A 15,775-nucleotide genomic window follows, 5' to 3' on the forward strand; every position below is an offset into this window, starting at 1 on the left:
GGGTTGCAGGGTGTAAGGGGAGGGGGCTGTGCTGTAATTTAAACCAGAAGATGTAGAGTCAGGGTCCATTATTTAGTCATCCCTATGTTAATGCTGCTGGAGAAAATGAGTGCTTAACTTGTTTTTGCTTTGCTTGACCTGAAGGAGCGGGTGGAGTGGGGGTGTAGTGGTGGGGGCGGTGGTGCAAGAGGGATAACACGTTTTGAACAGTACTCCAGCAAAGTATTACTCTTTACATCTACTTATGTGTGTGTGGGGAGGGGGGTGTCGGTGCATGTGTGTGTTTCAGTATGAATCCGTGCTCCCCAAAGTGCCCTGTTTATACTATGCATGTACTCCCAAAACAGATGGAGACACGGAGCTTAGTAACATATGTGAATCCCTACACACACACACACACACACACACACACACACACACACACACACACACACACATACACACACACACGAGCAGAAGAGAAGCTCCCAGTCCTGAAAGGGAGACTGTTGCTGGTGAACGTTTGGTTTTAATTACACATGGATCAAAGTTTCGGTGAGATTTGAGGTGCAGCAGAAAAGCATGCTTAGATAAATCATTACCTTACAGTTTAACATCACCCTCCCCCCTCACTCCCTCCCTCTCCAATCCCCCAACCCCCTTTTTTCCTGCTCTCTTTTTATATCTCTCACTCTCTCTCTCCTTTTTTGTCCCGCTTATTCAATCTCCCTCTCACTTCTGCTCCTGTCCGTTTTTTCAACCAGAACACAAGCTTCCAGTTTTCTTTTTTTTTTTTCCCTCCCCCATTTTTAACATCTCAAGCTAGCGAGCACAAGCAGGTTTTAAACCTGTCAAAACCAATATTTGCCCGCTGAACCTATTTCAAATGTTCCACTGTTAAAACACACCATATTTGTTGCTTGGACCTTCGTTTTATACCTTGGCTTTGATGCCACACGGTGAATTTCCATTAGGAAGCATGTGCAAAGCTTAAGCGGATGCCACTTTAAGCCACATTTTTGGATGCCCTCCTTTTAACCACGCTTTATATGTTTTTAGTGAACAACAGAAATCTTTCACAAAGTACATGGTAAATGTTTCACAGGCATTTCCTTGCTGCCCATAAGTATGTTGCAGGTGTAAGTAAAGAGAGAAGCACAAATGAGTCACAAAGAGATCAAACACTGAGAGCCGGTTCTGTATATTAGTCTTGTGTTCTTATTTTATAGTTTTTGAATCTAAAGAAAACTTTTTTTTTGTGTGTGTTTTTGTCTTTCTGAATGTGTACATATATAACAGTAACGTATCTTAACAATCGTTGACTATCTTGTTTAAAGAAAAGGAAAAGATATGGTATAGCTGCTTTAAGCTACAGCAAAGATAGATGATGTGAATGTTTTAATGACTATAAAAGGCTCTATAGTAGGCAACATTTTCAGCAAGTCTTCAGTTTAAGGACCTTATGTTTGTCTGTATGTGCATGTGTATGTGGGCTGTTAGTTTTCTGGGGCTACAACTCCTGACTCGAGCACTTTCTGTTCATTAGAGACTGGTATGAAAAAGATTAATTTAAGTGCTGACCGGTACCTTTCTCTTAAAGCTGGGGACTTGGAGCCAAGCCAGATAATTATAGGCTCATTTGGGAATAAGAGTTCTAATGCTCTGGACTTTATGTACATGTGAATGGCTTTCATTAAACAATTTTGATGCTGATTTTATAGCCCAATTAAGGATACAGTATTGCAAAAACATACTACAAGGGTATAGGTGTTCTCAACATAGACAGGAGTAGCGCAACTCTGGGACTGCATTGTGTCAGTGTGTGTTTGCAGATGCATGTGTGCAACTCTTTATTTTCAAGATTTCTATATCATTGTACCACCATTGTGATTTGACCAAACTGTCTGTAATCTGCTTGCAAGTGCACAGCCACCGTCCATACAGCAGAATTTTTCACTATGATCTTTCATCAGCATCTCCAGAAACAATAAGTCTTCTGTGTCCACATTTCTGAGATAAACTGTCCCTCTCTGTGTACAATTATAAGTGATAAAGAAAATTGAGTTTATAAAAAATGCCAGTTTGCATCAGAACAGCAAGCATAAATGAATTGCCTCTCAACATGGAGGACTTGGAGGCCATTTTGCTTTGAGGGTTGTCCAAAAGTTATTAGAAAAATTTGATTTTTTTTGTGCTCTTCTTTGCTTTGTAATGAAGTTACTCCCTGAATGGAGCTGCTTTAGTAAAGTTCAAGCAAGCCAAAAAGAAAAAACCAAAAAAAAAAAAAAAAAAACTATGACAGATTGCTAGTCATGGGTATTCCATCATCAGTTTCATAATTTGAACAATTTGTTTTGCTGGATTTTCAGATACATTAAGAACCTCTGAAGTTTAGCTGCTACAGTGATCTTTGTGTCGACGGCTCAGTCTCAGCCGTTTGGTCATTTGGTTTGCCAAAAAGCACATTGTGATGAGGTGCATGCGTGTGTGCATGAGTGTGTTTTTTTGTTTTTTTTTCATGTGTATCTTTGCCCATTAGCCTTGTGCTCCATCATGTGTAAAGCTCCTCATAAGCCAGACCAAGCAGAAGCATGGGGCCTTTTTCGCATACTTTACTTTCTGTCATTTTTCCCCTTCTGTGTTTCCTCTGTCCCTCACCAAAAAAAAAAAAAAAGGAAAGCAAGATGGGATCTTATGGAGGTAATTATTTCTGAGAGCCCAGCCTGTCATCCATCCCTCCACCACCCACACATCTCCATCCCTCTATACCCCCCCACCCCCCCCTTGCTGCACCCACCACCCGACATGCATTAAAGAGGGAGGGAGAGGACCCTCTTTGTCTGAATCCCCCTTTTAAACAAAAGACCTCTTCTGACTTAGAGAGACCAACAATACTTTTATCATGTGCGTGTTGGTGTGTACGTGAGTGTGTACATGTGTGAGTGTGTCCAAAACCTTTTGTTTTCTCTGAGTGATAAGGCTCTGGGACATTTTTGGTTTTTGTCAAATTAGTGTAGCTGTGCTAACCATTTACATAGCAGCTGGAGGCTAAAAACTGAGCCTAATGCACTCTTATTATCCTCACGCTTGTGTGAGGATATGGACGTGTTTGTGTGCACACAGAAGGAAGTGATGGAATATGGGCACACAGAAAGTGTGCCACACTTGTTTCCAAGTGCACCAGGAATCCTTGCTTCCAACTGCACCCGACCCTGACTGCGTCTGAACTCAGTTAAAGCGTGGCAAACACGGAAAACAATCAGCCAGTTTTTAATGTTTGAAATGGCAAAGTTGTTTCCCCAAGGAGCATTTCGAAATGACGACACCAAAGCAACCTGTGAGATATTAGGTTTTCCCCCCTGCATTAATTTCCGTCCCTCATCTCATCCTCTTCTTTTTTGTCTGGGTGGTGGAGGTGGTTTCGCCATTCCAGTGGTTCTCCTTTTCTTTTTTTCCTTTTTTTTTGGGCAAGGTCTCTCCTCAGACAGAAGTCTATTTCCAGGGTTTGTCTCAGTAATTTGTGGCCATTACATAAACATTCAAGGATGCCCACAGAAGTGAGAGAAAGGATACAACACACACCCAGAACTAGCTAACCACTGGAGTTGAAGAGCAAAGAGGTGGCCATTTTGTCTTTCAAGTTACAGGGGATGAACAGTGTTTCTCATGCATTAATAGTTTGTATTCCACTCAGACGATTTCTTTGTGACCTTTTTGTTTCATTTACTGTGCATCAGGAAGTTATTTACATACTGTAAAAGTCCCCAAACTTGAGTCAGATGGGATCTATTCCTCACATAATAAAAACTTGGAATGTTATTTTTATGCGCGCAACATGAGTAAAAATACGATTCCTGCTGAGAACCGTTCTGATGAGAGTGATGTGATTTTACCCAAGGGATTTTCTCTAAAATATGTAGGCTTTTTTTTTTTCTTTTCTTTTCTTAATCGTTGTGCAATTAGTTGGAGACAATACACAGCATTTTAAATCATTTGTCAAATCAAAATAAGACAGATTCATATATGTATATTATTATATTTTCGGCAAGTAGCAATTTACCCTTAAATTTCCTCAAACCATACTTTCTATGGCTGAGAGAGGAAAAGATGTGGTCATTTTTTGAATAATTCCATCCAAGCAAATTATAATTACTTTGTGGTCTGTGTGTGCACATAAGAAGAAAAAAAAAAAAAAAAAAAAGGCAGCAGCCTGACTTGTGCCTCAGAAAAAATGAGCTTCGTTCACCATAAACTATTTTTGAAATAGTGTGTCGGGGCGGTATGGGCTCAAGCCGATTGTTTTTCTTTTAGAGTTGAGCAGCTCTTTGGTGGAGGGGTATTACCCGAGCTAAATTGTTCCCTCATGTTTTCCGCCAAGGTTCTGTGCCCACCACATTGACAGTTATAATTTGCAGAAATTGCACTGATTATCTGAATTAGCATACCTGACCAATGCCACATTAGTCTTATTTACAATACAAAGCCGTAGAGCTCTGAGGACGCATACTAAATATGACTTAACCCTTTGAAGAGGGGACTGGCGTCACAGGGCCAGAGAATGTCTTTCACATTGGTGATATCACAAAGAACTCAAGGCCCTGCTCCATATGGAGCTGAAAAACCTGGAAAAGTGGACGGAAGGTACTGATATCTTGAACATGTTTTCCCTTCCTAGTTATTTTGCCCTTTTCCTCACTCTATATTTGTTCTCCCCTGCGCTTGTCCCCGTCTTGTTTTTCTTTCTTTTTTTTTTTTTTTTAACACCCCGTCACCACCCCTCTTCTTTATTTTCTTCTCCCTCACCTCCATTCTTTTCCCTCCTCGATCCCTTCATACACCCCCTGTCCATTGACTCTTAACCACAGATGGACAAAACAATGGGCCATGTCACACAGCATTAAGACAAACAATCCGCTGATGGGAGGAGGGTTGTGTGAAGCCGGAGCCACGGTAACCAAGCAATACGCTGACTGGGTCCAAGCAGCCACTAATCTCAGACAGCAATGATACAATTCACAGATGGACATTGAAAGCAGCCTATATGCACACACTCACAAACGCATGCAAAGAAAAAAAGCTGCAGCATTACGAGGCGTTGTTGTCCGCCTAGTCGGCGGAAAAAAAATAGTTCTCCTTTTTTTCCTCACTCTCCTCTCTAATTCTTTAACCTCATCCATCAATAGGAGGTATGGAATTGATAGCAGCTATTGATTACCTATAGGCTAAGGCTAATCATCGCTAACCGAAGGAAGCTTTGCAGTAGGAGCAGCTGTCAGAGGCTTGTCATGAGAGTGTGTGTATGTGTGTGCATGTGTGTTTCCGTGTGTAAGTGTGCGAGACCCTCCGGGGTTTCAGTAGCAATAGCTGTTCCTCTCCATTGTTTACTTACAGCAGACTAATGGCCTAACAGCAAGGCAGCACATGTTAAAAAAAGAAACATTCAGGACAGCGCTTCTCTTTCCAGAATGAGGAAAATGTATGTTTTGTCTGCCCAAAGAAACACTGAGAGACAAGCCAAGTTTCACCTCCCCACCTATGCGAGCAAGACCCATCTCCCTCTCGCTTCTTTTCTTCATCTCCCTAATAGGAAATTTGAGCACACTGTGAGATTAAAGCAGGGAATCAATGCCTTGTGAGCAATCATTTCCAGACAAATCTCTTTCATCTTTTTTCTCCCCCCACGTTCTCTCATTCGTTTTTTTTTTTCTCCCACCTCCTAATGCTAACAGGGGGTCCTGTGTCATGACATCCCTTTTGCTTTTATCATGTCCTAATAATGCTCTGAAAATAGAGGGAGAGGAAGAGGAATGTGACAGAGAGAGAAAAAGGATGCTAAGGGAAAAAAAAGAACAAGAAATGGATGGACTGATAAAAATCCATTGAATGAGCATGGATCTTGATTTGTGCTTTGATGTGGATGTCTTTGTGCAAATTAGACAAATATGCCAGCTGCTTTAGTCATCTTGAAGCTCTTCATAAGGTGCCGTCTCCCTTTACCTTTTTTTTTTTTTAGGATGGAAGAAATAAAGAACAAAACTGACTGACAAGTTCATTTAAGGGCATAAAAATATACATTTTGCCAAATTTAGGTAACTGAGCAGAGAGGAAGATAAATGCAGAGAATGAAAGAAGTATCCTGCACAAGGTAGAGGATGGAAACAAAATAAAAATAAACACAAGAAATGAGAAACGATGATAGACCATCTGCTTGATTAAGCTTACTTTGCCCAGGTGCTTTGCCCAGAATGGTGCACAGAGCTAATGGGCAGGGATACACACACAAAAACGCACAAACACACACCTTGCCCAGGCTTTTGTTTCAAAAGCAGGTTAATGGAGAGTGAGGAAGAGGAGCATTGCAATTTTCTGCTCTTTAGGCACCAGAGAATTCTCTTCAGTGTAAGAGAGACCAGACTCTCAGCGTAATAGGCATTTTACACCCTCATCACCCTTTTCCACATGCACACGAACCCGGACACACACTCACCAGACACATGTGGAGTAAAATAGGCATTCTGTGGTGTGTATTGCTGGTCCCCAGAGTGCCAGTAAGTGTTAGACATGCATAGAGTCGGCAATGAGACAATCAGCATGCTGAAATTGAAACCTTGTCTAGAGTCACGCAGGAGAGGAGGAAGATGAGAGGAGGGATGAAGAAGAGGAGGAGAGGAGAGACAGATGGCACGAGAGATGCAAAGCAAGAAGAGAAGAGAGACAGAGGGGGAGGAAATGGGAACTGATGTTTGTTTAATTGCCTCATAAGTGATGACACAGATAATTATGTCAAAAAAAGAGATGCTCCTCTTAGGCAGAGCCAATGAACAGCTGGATCTGTCGTGTGTGTGTGTGTGTGTGTGTGTGTGTGTGTGTGTGTGTGTTGTGCTGTCTCTCCATATAGCCCCATCAACTGTTGTCCCCTCCAGCCACATCAAGTTTGGGACACCATTAAAGCTTCCGTCCGGTTCGTGTCACATCAAATCATTCAGCTTAATTAACATAAAAATACACACTCAAAGCATAGACACTCATCAGTTGGAATCATTTTAATTACTCTTTAACATCCTGATTATTAATATCCCTGCTTCATATACCCGGGGATATGAAGATGAGTGTGTTCACCTCGATTTCTTGCGCTGTTTTTTTTTTTTTTTTTTTTTACTTTTTTTTTTTTTTTTTACATGTGTGTGTGTCTCTGTGTGTGTAAGTGATGCTCCCTTGACTTCATATCTAATTGTCTTTTTTAATGACAATATTCTGCTGTGTGCCTGCTGTATGTAATGAGTCAGGGTGTGTCAAAGTGCAGGCCTGAGCTGTCCGCTTGAGTTAAGCTCTTCCTGTCTACTGTAGAAGCCTCCAGCGTACACACTCGAGCACACACTCCGAGACACAGTATCAATGTGGGAGTTCCTGTATCTGACATGAGATTAAGAGGGCCAAGTGGAGGAACGTCGAAGAGCTGCCCTGTTGCATTTGCACGAAGGAAAAAGGACCATCCTTGTCACATGCTCATGCACGCGCAGTACACACATGCAAGCATCCTGTGCTGTAAGTGAGCAGTAACCTCCCTTGCATTATTCACAGTGGCCGAGTGATCGAAGCCTGGTTCAATAGCACTAAAGCGGCGCACGCTGGAGAGATTTGTCTTACAAAACCTTGACACACACACACACAGGCGCACATATGCTCTCACAAACATTGATTTTTGGTGGTGGGAATCTCCTAGGCTTTGGACCAAAGACAGGGACGTAAGAGGGGCTTCCCCCGTCAGAGCAATCGTCTGACAAAACTCACACATACATACACACCACCACACTCTTCCCGCTCGGAAATCTACACACACATGCAGGGCACAGGCAGAGGCGGAAAGGACATGTTTAATTCTCACAAAATGAGATTGGATGATAACGATGATGGCCGGTACTCGCATTAATAAGAAAATGAAAGAAAAAGTTGCAGATGGTAGACGAATGATCTCCTTCTTAGATGTGATGCGGTTTCATTCACTGCGAGATGAGCTGATTGTAAAATAAAAAAGCACGAAGAAAAAAGTCTAACTGATCATATTTCTTTTTTGCTGACTCTCCTGTTTTGCATTTTGCCATCAGGGGGCTTTTTGCAAGCGAGGCAGAAAAAGAATCATGCATCGCCTGATATGTCATATCTTTCTTATACTGTGTGTATGTGTGTGTATTTTTGCACATGAATGTTCAAATTGAAGGCTTGACTTGATTTTTTTTTTTTTTTTTTTTTTTAAACATCAGTCACTTCACTCAGTTTTCCCTTTTTCTTCAGAGAAGCACAAGCAGCCGAAGACATACCACTCCCCTCTGGCTTTTTTTTTTTTTTTTGACATATTAACATGTATTGACAAGCCAGCTCTTGCATTCCTGTAAACAGTGAGGCACTAACACACGCTTATACACACCTCTGTCCCCTGAAGACATGTGATCAACCAGACCCAATCCCTTGTAATCATCTGGAGTTCCCTCACACACCCACATATTGCTCTGCTTCAATCCCAAGTAATGGTTTGGGGCAGGGGGCTGAAGTGTTGGGCTTCTTTCCCTTAGCCCCAGTGTCTTAAGCTGCCATTGATTAAATGTTAACTGATATACTCGGCCCTGGCAATCTTGTTAGAGCTGGAGCAGGCAGGCAGCTCGACAGACAGTTTAGGACCCACACCCTCCTGATCAATAGCACAGATAAAGATTTCATCCATCAATGAGCTCCCAAAACAAAAGGTACCTGATACCTTATTAGGCCCACAGGGAGAGACACACACACACACACACACACACACACACACACACACACACAAACAAACAAATTTGAACGTGCAAACATGCTTTCACATAGCCACATGGATTGGATGCACATCAAGAAGAGACGACATTCACAGTTGGATCATTTAAATTCTGTATGTGGGCTCGCACATGCAACAAGTGTGTGCCTCACACCCACTCACAAACTCACATACACTCACTTATACTGTCTAGAATAATACCTCCAACCTAACCCCATCTGAAGTCAATCAGCTCCACACTTAATAGTGTAATTACAATAGATACACACACATGCACACGCATAAATATGTGCAGTCAAGTCTTTAGATAAGACAGCTCTGACTTTTCCCGGATGAAGGTTAATTATGCTCTGTTAGTCCACTTAAGTGTGTGTATTTGTTTGTCCATGAAGGTGTGTGCATGGAGCTTCGCTTTGACGTGCATGTGCATTTGTGTGTGTGTGTTTGTGCCTACTCTCAAATGCATGTGCATTCAGAACTCATGTGCATGCCAAAGGCACCGCAAAGTGGCTGAATCAATGTCTGGGCGACCACCACTGTTAAAGTGTATCAATAATGTTCCCCTATCTTCTTTCCCAGCTATTGTCACAGGGCAGTTAGAAAGTCCAAGCTGAGCCGCAATTAAGACTTAATTATAAATCAATATAAGAAGTCATTTGAATATTGATTTTTCTTTTTTCCTCAAATTGTTAACATATTCCACACCCTTTTTTTTTCATTGTTACAACTTCAAGGAGAATCAATACTTCCCTTTACAGTCGTCCGAGAGGTGCATAATTGGAGCCAAAAATTAACAACAGGGAATCTCTGTGGGGCTTATATCCTGGAAGGTGGTTATGGGAGGGGGTGAAAAATGTCACAGCCCCTTAAATTTTGATGGCTTTTCAAATAAAGCAAATGATGCTTTGTAACTCTCCGACAGTGATCACATTTCGGGTGGCATTTCCTCTCACGGCGGCAAAAGTCATTTCCATAATTTTCACAGCTGACATTTTCTTTGATATGACGCCATATCAGAGCACATTTTTAAAAAATGATATCAGTGAAGCTGCTAACCTGCATTTCATGTGATTAAATAATATCTTTGGGTTTGTTTTTTTTATTTTTATTTTTTTGCTGCTCAGCCATTTTGAGAGGCTGTGAGATTTTCAAGTAGTGTGTCAGGGGCTGGGAGTCTAATGCATGGAAACATGGAGCTTTCTGTTTTCTGACGGCTAGCAGAGATAAGGTAGAGATATGGCTCTTGCGCTGGCTCAAATCTAAAACAGATCCTGCTTGTTGGGAAGGGAAGGGGGGGTCGGGGGAGTTAAGAAAGTGAAGGAAAGGAGAAGGGGGAAAATGGGAGGGAAGGAGGTAGCAAGAAAAGGGAATATTGTCAATCCTCTAAGTGTCTAGCACTGTGTCTCTTTCTTTCCCTCTTTCTCTCACTCTATCTCTCCCCCACTCGCCCTCAGTAATCTGATTTATTTGAAGCATATGTGTGCTGCTCTGTCTTTGTCTGCTTCTATTAGGGCCAGTGGGGGCCCATATGACATTGTTTAGCCAGTAATGAAATGGACATTTTTTGCATGTTTTTGAGAAAGTCAGAGGAAAGCCAACACTCCTTATTTGTTACTGTCTGCAAATACCATCTCCAGGGCAGTCAATACCATCTCCAGACCTTAAGTTTGTGTATTTGTGCATGTGTGTTTGAAGTGTGAACATATGTGCCATGTATTACAGGTTCCATGTGGTTACTTTGGAGATGACTCTGAGCAACCAAATGAATAATTTAGCTCAAACATGTTTCTCCCCCCCCCCCCCCCCCCCCCCCCCCCATCTGTGCCATTACTGTTATTATGAAGAGTTTTTTCATTCTCTCTAATCTCAACACATAAGACCATGATGAGACACATATTTTTGTTTAGCACATGCGTCTGTGTCAAAGGGCATGTTCCATATGAAATGAAGTACTAATGGAAGCCATGTAGTGCTCTGGGGTGAAAAGAATCCTCCCACATAAACAAGTGCGTTAGAAATGCACATAAGGTCTGTCAACCTTTTTTTTGTCTTTCTGTGTCACGTTTTGTTATTCTTAGTTCACAACAACATGCAGTGACTTTGGTTCTGCATCTCATGTAAGCAGCATTTGTTGCATCTGAATATTAATTAAAAAAAATTCAATACTAATAATGAATCAGCCGAGAAAATTTATTTTCATCTGTCCTTAGTAAATTCTCAGATCTTTCCTTTGTTTTCTATCCAGGATTGCAGTTTTGTTTTCGATGGCCTTTAAAGCCGATGGTTTTTAGCTGCTAAAAACCGGACAGTAGCCAACAGGATAAAGATCTGTTTAAGCATTACCCATTTGGCCACTGCCCGTCACAGACCTATTTTAAGCATAGACACACATACACACAACCATTCTCTCAAACCATGGCAGCCATTATATTAGATTCCCCGTTTTCAGGCCTCGTATTAGTTCCCGGAAAATAAATAAACCTTGAATGCATGAAAAGGACCAGTCTGGTCAATTCGAAACTATATCTATCCTGCTCGTATCTTTGTTTACCAGTGTAGTGATGGATGGAGAGATAGAGGGATAAATGAAGGCGCAGAGGAGCAGATAGGATAGATATATGGATGGATAGCTGTGTGAAAAGATAGAAAAATAGATGGACAGATAGATGGGTGGATAGATAAATGGATAGATAGATAGACAGATGAATGAGGCAGGGAGATCTTGTTGGGCTGATAGAGTTGAGCAGGTATGCCGAGAAACAGCTGCTTTCTTCATTAGGTTCATCTATTGATCTCGGACCCTTGTTGTGTGTGTGTGTGTGTGTGTGTGTGTGTGTGTGTGTGTGTGTGTGTGTGTGTGTGTGTGTGTGTGTGTGTGTGTGTGTGCGTGCGTGTGTGTGTGTGTGTGTGTTTGAGAGAGAGGAGAAAGACAGGAGCCTCTGTAGATAAGTGCTGGTAATAGAACAGAATGAATTCTTATCACAGAGATGGGAAGGCCATTAACCCTCAGCTCCTAGTTCTCTCTCTCTGTCTCTCTCTCTCTCTCTCTCTCTCTCTCTCTCGCTCTCTCTCTCTCTCCCTCCCCGTCGTTGTCTGGTCCAACTCCCTTTCTCTCCTTCTGTTTCCCTCTCCCTCTATCCCCCGGTCTGGACCTGACAGGGTCACGTTGCCAACTGTGTGTGATATTTCCACTATGTCTGTGACTCCTAAAGAGAATGTGCATGTGTGTATATGCGTGTGTGTGTGTGTGTGTGCGTGTGTTTTTCAGCTGCCATTGTGCAGACTTCCCCATTGGCCAGATGTTTATAATCAGGAGCTGGATAAATATTGGACGGGGGAATCATGAAAGACCAGGAAAAACAGAACAGAGGAAGACATGGGAGGAGATGAAACAGAGGAGAGGAATCTTCTTTTCAAATTATTCTTAAATCCCTCAGTAAGCTTGCCGTGCCGCCTCCTCAATTCACCTACTCAGCCTTAGGTGATTCTAACAGCCGAAATGCAATATGGCTGTTGTGTAAGATGCAGGTGTTTGTGTGTGTGTGTGTGTGCACATGTGTTGAGGTGTACAGTAGTTGTGCTAACCTATTGTATAAAGCCAGGTGTTGCTGCAGTTTCTTTTTTTTCCTCTTTTTTTTTTCTTTTTACAACTGAACCTTTTGAAGCTGTATTTTGCCCTGTGAAAACCTTTTGTATTTGCCATTAAAGAATCATTAACATCGCTGTGCCAACAACCCCACTACCATCTACACACACACACACACACACACACACACACATGCACACATACCCCCAATGCCCACAGCACTGAAAATGAAACCCCTCTTAACAGGAAACAACAGTTTCTTTCTGCGCAGCAAGCAAGACATGCAAGCCTTTAATCTTGGCTATGTTTATTCATATGATTTTCAACCCCCCCACTAACACACACACACACACATACACATACACTTTTTTTTTTTTCTCAAAAGAGTAATAGGTGTTTTGTTAGTCGCCCGAAAGACAGTGGAGCGGGCGATTTGAGCAAAAGAAAAATTCAATGACATGTCTCAGGAAGTCATAATTGACAACAACAAAGCAAATTTGGAGCTGCTGATACAAGCTTTTTTTTTTTTTTTTTTTTTTTTTTTTACACAGAAGTAATTTTTTTTCTAGCTTATTCTGTCAGTTCAACTTATTGACATTCACACCAGGAGCACATTGAATGTGACAATCCTATTGTCTCTCTTTCAGAGTCGATCTGAGACAATAGACATTTTTTTGCCGCTGTAATAAGTTCTCATGTGTTTTTAACAATAAATGGCTGAGTGTGGGTGGATGTGAGTGTGTGGATGGAAACACGTGTGTTTGCTTGCGCTGGTGTGTTTACATGTTAGCATGTGGGCTGTGGACTTTAGTGCATGAAATACGGTGAAAGCTGCGTGGGAGTAAATGTGTGTTATGTGCAGAGGGTTTCATCGGTAGATGTGTGTGTGTGTGTGTGTCTGTGTGCGGGTGTGTGTAAGTGAGTTATTCCCAGGCCCTGTGCAGGAGCTGTGGACCCTCTCCGCTGGGTTGATGTTTAGTATTTTAGACATGCTACATTAACAACATCTGGTTAAGATCTAAATGCTTGTTAAACGCGCTGAAATTCGGGGGGAAAGGTACAGGGAGAACGAGGGGAGAGAGGGGGGATAAAGAGGGAGAGAAGGGTAAATAAAGATTTGAGGGTGAGAGAACGAGAGGGAGGGAGATCAGTAAGTCTGTAAGGTTATTACTCTGGCAGTATTACCACTGGCCCTTGACTGTGTGTGTGTGTGTGCGTGCGCATGGTTGTGACTGTGTGGGATGGTGTAATGTTTCAAAGCTTTCCCCTTAAAACCTAGAGGCCAAACTAGAGCCACGCGCGCGGCGCAGGAATGTGACATCACAGGGCCCCTGCTGCTTGCATATACATACACACACATGCACACGTACACACCATCTCACAAGGGACGTGACCAGTGTTGTAAGAAGTGATCAGCATCAACATCACGCCTAACTTGGGGAGACATGGCAGTGAGGGGTGTTGCGCAAAAACATTAAGGGTGCATTACTACCACAGATACGCTGCACACAGCTTCTAGTCAGTATTATTATTTTTAGACAGTTAACACACTTCCAGAGCTGTGCAGTGATAGTTTCTTCCTGTTTGCTATAGCGTTTGTCCCTTTTTCTTATTACAGTTTCTTGAGCAGCAATTACAGCTTCAGTTGATGCTCCGCTCTCATGGTGTCTGTGATTTAAGATAAACAAAATGTTGAGGAGGAGATCTTTTTTTTTTTTTTTTTTTTTTTTTAAAACGCCTTTACCCCTTTAATGAGCACCATCTTAGCCCTAAGGAAGCAAATTAGAGGCAGCTCAGCCCAGCTAATGAATTCAGCCATTTTGGAGCCTCTGCATCCAGTTTCTTGGCGTGACGTTGCTCTGCAGTTGTGTGCTATATGACTGAGTCCTCCACCGGGCACATAATGACCCGGCATGGCGGTTATGGGTCCTTAGGGGGAGACGGGAGGGGGAGTGAGTGGTCTCAGAGCAGGTCATTATACAGCTAGAGGGCACACACACACATACACACAAACACACTGTGCTGACACTTTCAATACATTCTTCATTGCCTCCATCTCCCATATGTCCATTACTCCATTTTTCTCTTTTCAAACATCTCTTTTCTATATATCTTTAGCTGTGTTGTGCTTTATATATCGATTTGAAAGTTGTTTTGTAGATTCCCCCCCTCCACTCTTTTGTTCCAAGTAATTTAAGCAATATGTGAACATTTTAAAGAAACTGTTTCAGAACATCTCATATTTCTTTAAGCACCACTCAAACTCAGTGTTTTTTGAGGATTTCTGGAGTTTCTTACTGGACAGCTTGAAGGATGTTCATCTCAGATCCGAATCGGTCACACTGACTTCCAATTAATAGTTAAATTTAAACTAAACTGATTTGCCTGTAACTTATCAAGAGTCACTTAATTATTCTTAATCTTTAACGGTTAAATATAGATGTACTTCAGTTGCATGGTAATCGAACCCAGGGTCTGTGGTTAGCTCGAGCCCACTGGCCGGCTTTAATGTTCCGACTGACCCACATCAAAGAGAGTCCCACCAGGCTGCCAAAATCACACACCCTCCACAGCCTGGATCACTCTCTCTGTACAAGTATGTGTGTATATGTGTGTGCTAATGTTTAGAGGCAGAGGAAGGTGACTGCGAAAGTTTTCCTCTGTGTCCTCTGGTAGCGATTAAGTTGACGGTTAAGAGTCCCTCCTGCAGAACCCGCCGTCTCCTTCACACACACATACATGCACGCACTTGCACATGATATCTCACATGCAAACACATGCAGTCACTGTCTCGCTCACTTGATCAATGTTACGCATCCACACAAACAAAGCAAAACGTGCACACCCACTCACGTACACACAAACGCAGCGGGTTACGGTCAGGGTCAGTCAGAGGGCAGACGCTGAGGTGATGTATGGAGAGGGCTTGTCTGGGAATGTCCTCAGTGTGGAAACACATTCACTGTATGCGCACACACACACACACACACACACACACACACACACACCACACATATAACTGACTAGAAAGAGAAAAAAGTAAAAAAAAAAAAAAACAGTGATGAAGCCCAGATGATCACCTCTCCTTTTCTTTTTTCTTCAGCCACTCTTCACCCTCATTCCCTTGTCTCCTTCCGTTGTCTTATCGTTTCTCTTGTCCTTTCTTTCTACAGGTAGACTGCCCCCTAGAGGTTAGTTAAAATGTGAAATCACTTTCACTGCTCGATGGTGTTGTATGACATTCTACTCGGCAAAAACAATCTGTCTTTAACAGAATGATCTACATATGCTAATCTTTTTGTGTGAGCATCACATCTTATTAGGTTTAGAAGTAAAAAAACAAAAAGCTGACTTTTTCTGCACCCATATGTTAACTAAAGTCACAAAAATTCTATGAATTTAGATCA

The 15,775-nt window shown here is 42.1% G+C and overlaps 1 protein-coding gene across 1 annotated transcript in view; it reads left to right on the forward strand.

The window, feature by feature from the left end:
* The window catches only part of zfhx4 (zinc finger homeobox 4), an 80,284-nt gene that overhangs the window by 43,931 nt on the left and 20,578 nt on the right, over positions 1–15,775 (forward strand). The window lies entirely within an intron of this gene.

This window comes from Telmatherina bonti (genome assembly GCF_933228915.1).
Source record: "Telmatherina bonti genome assembly, chromosome: 20".
Lineage (NCBI taxonomy): Eukaryota > Metazoa > Chordata > Actinopteri > Atheriniformes > Telmatherinidae > Telmatherina > Telmatherina bonti.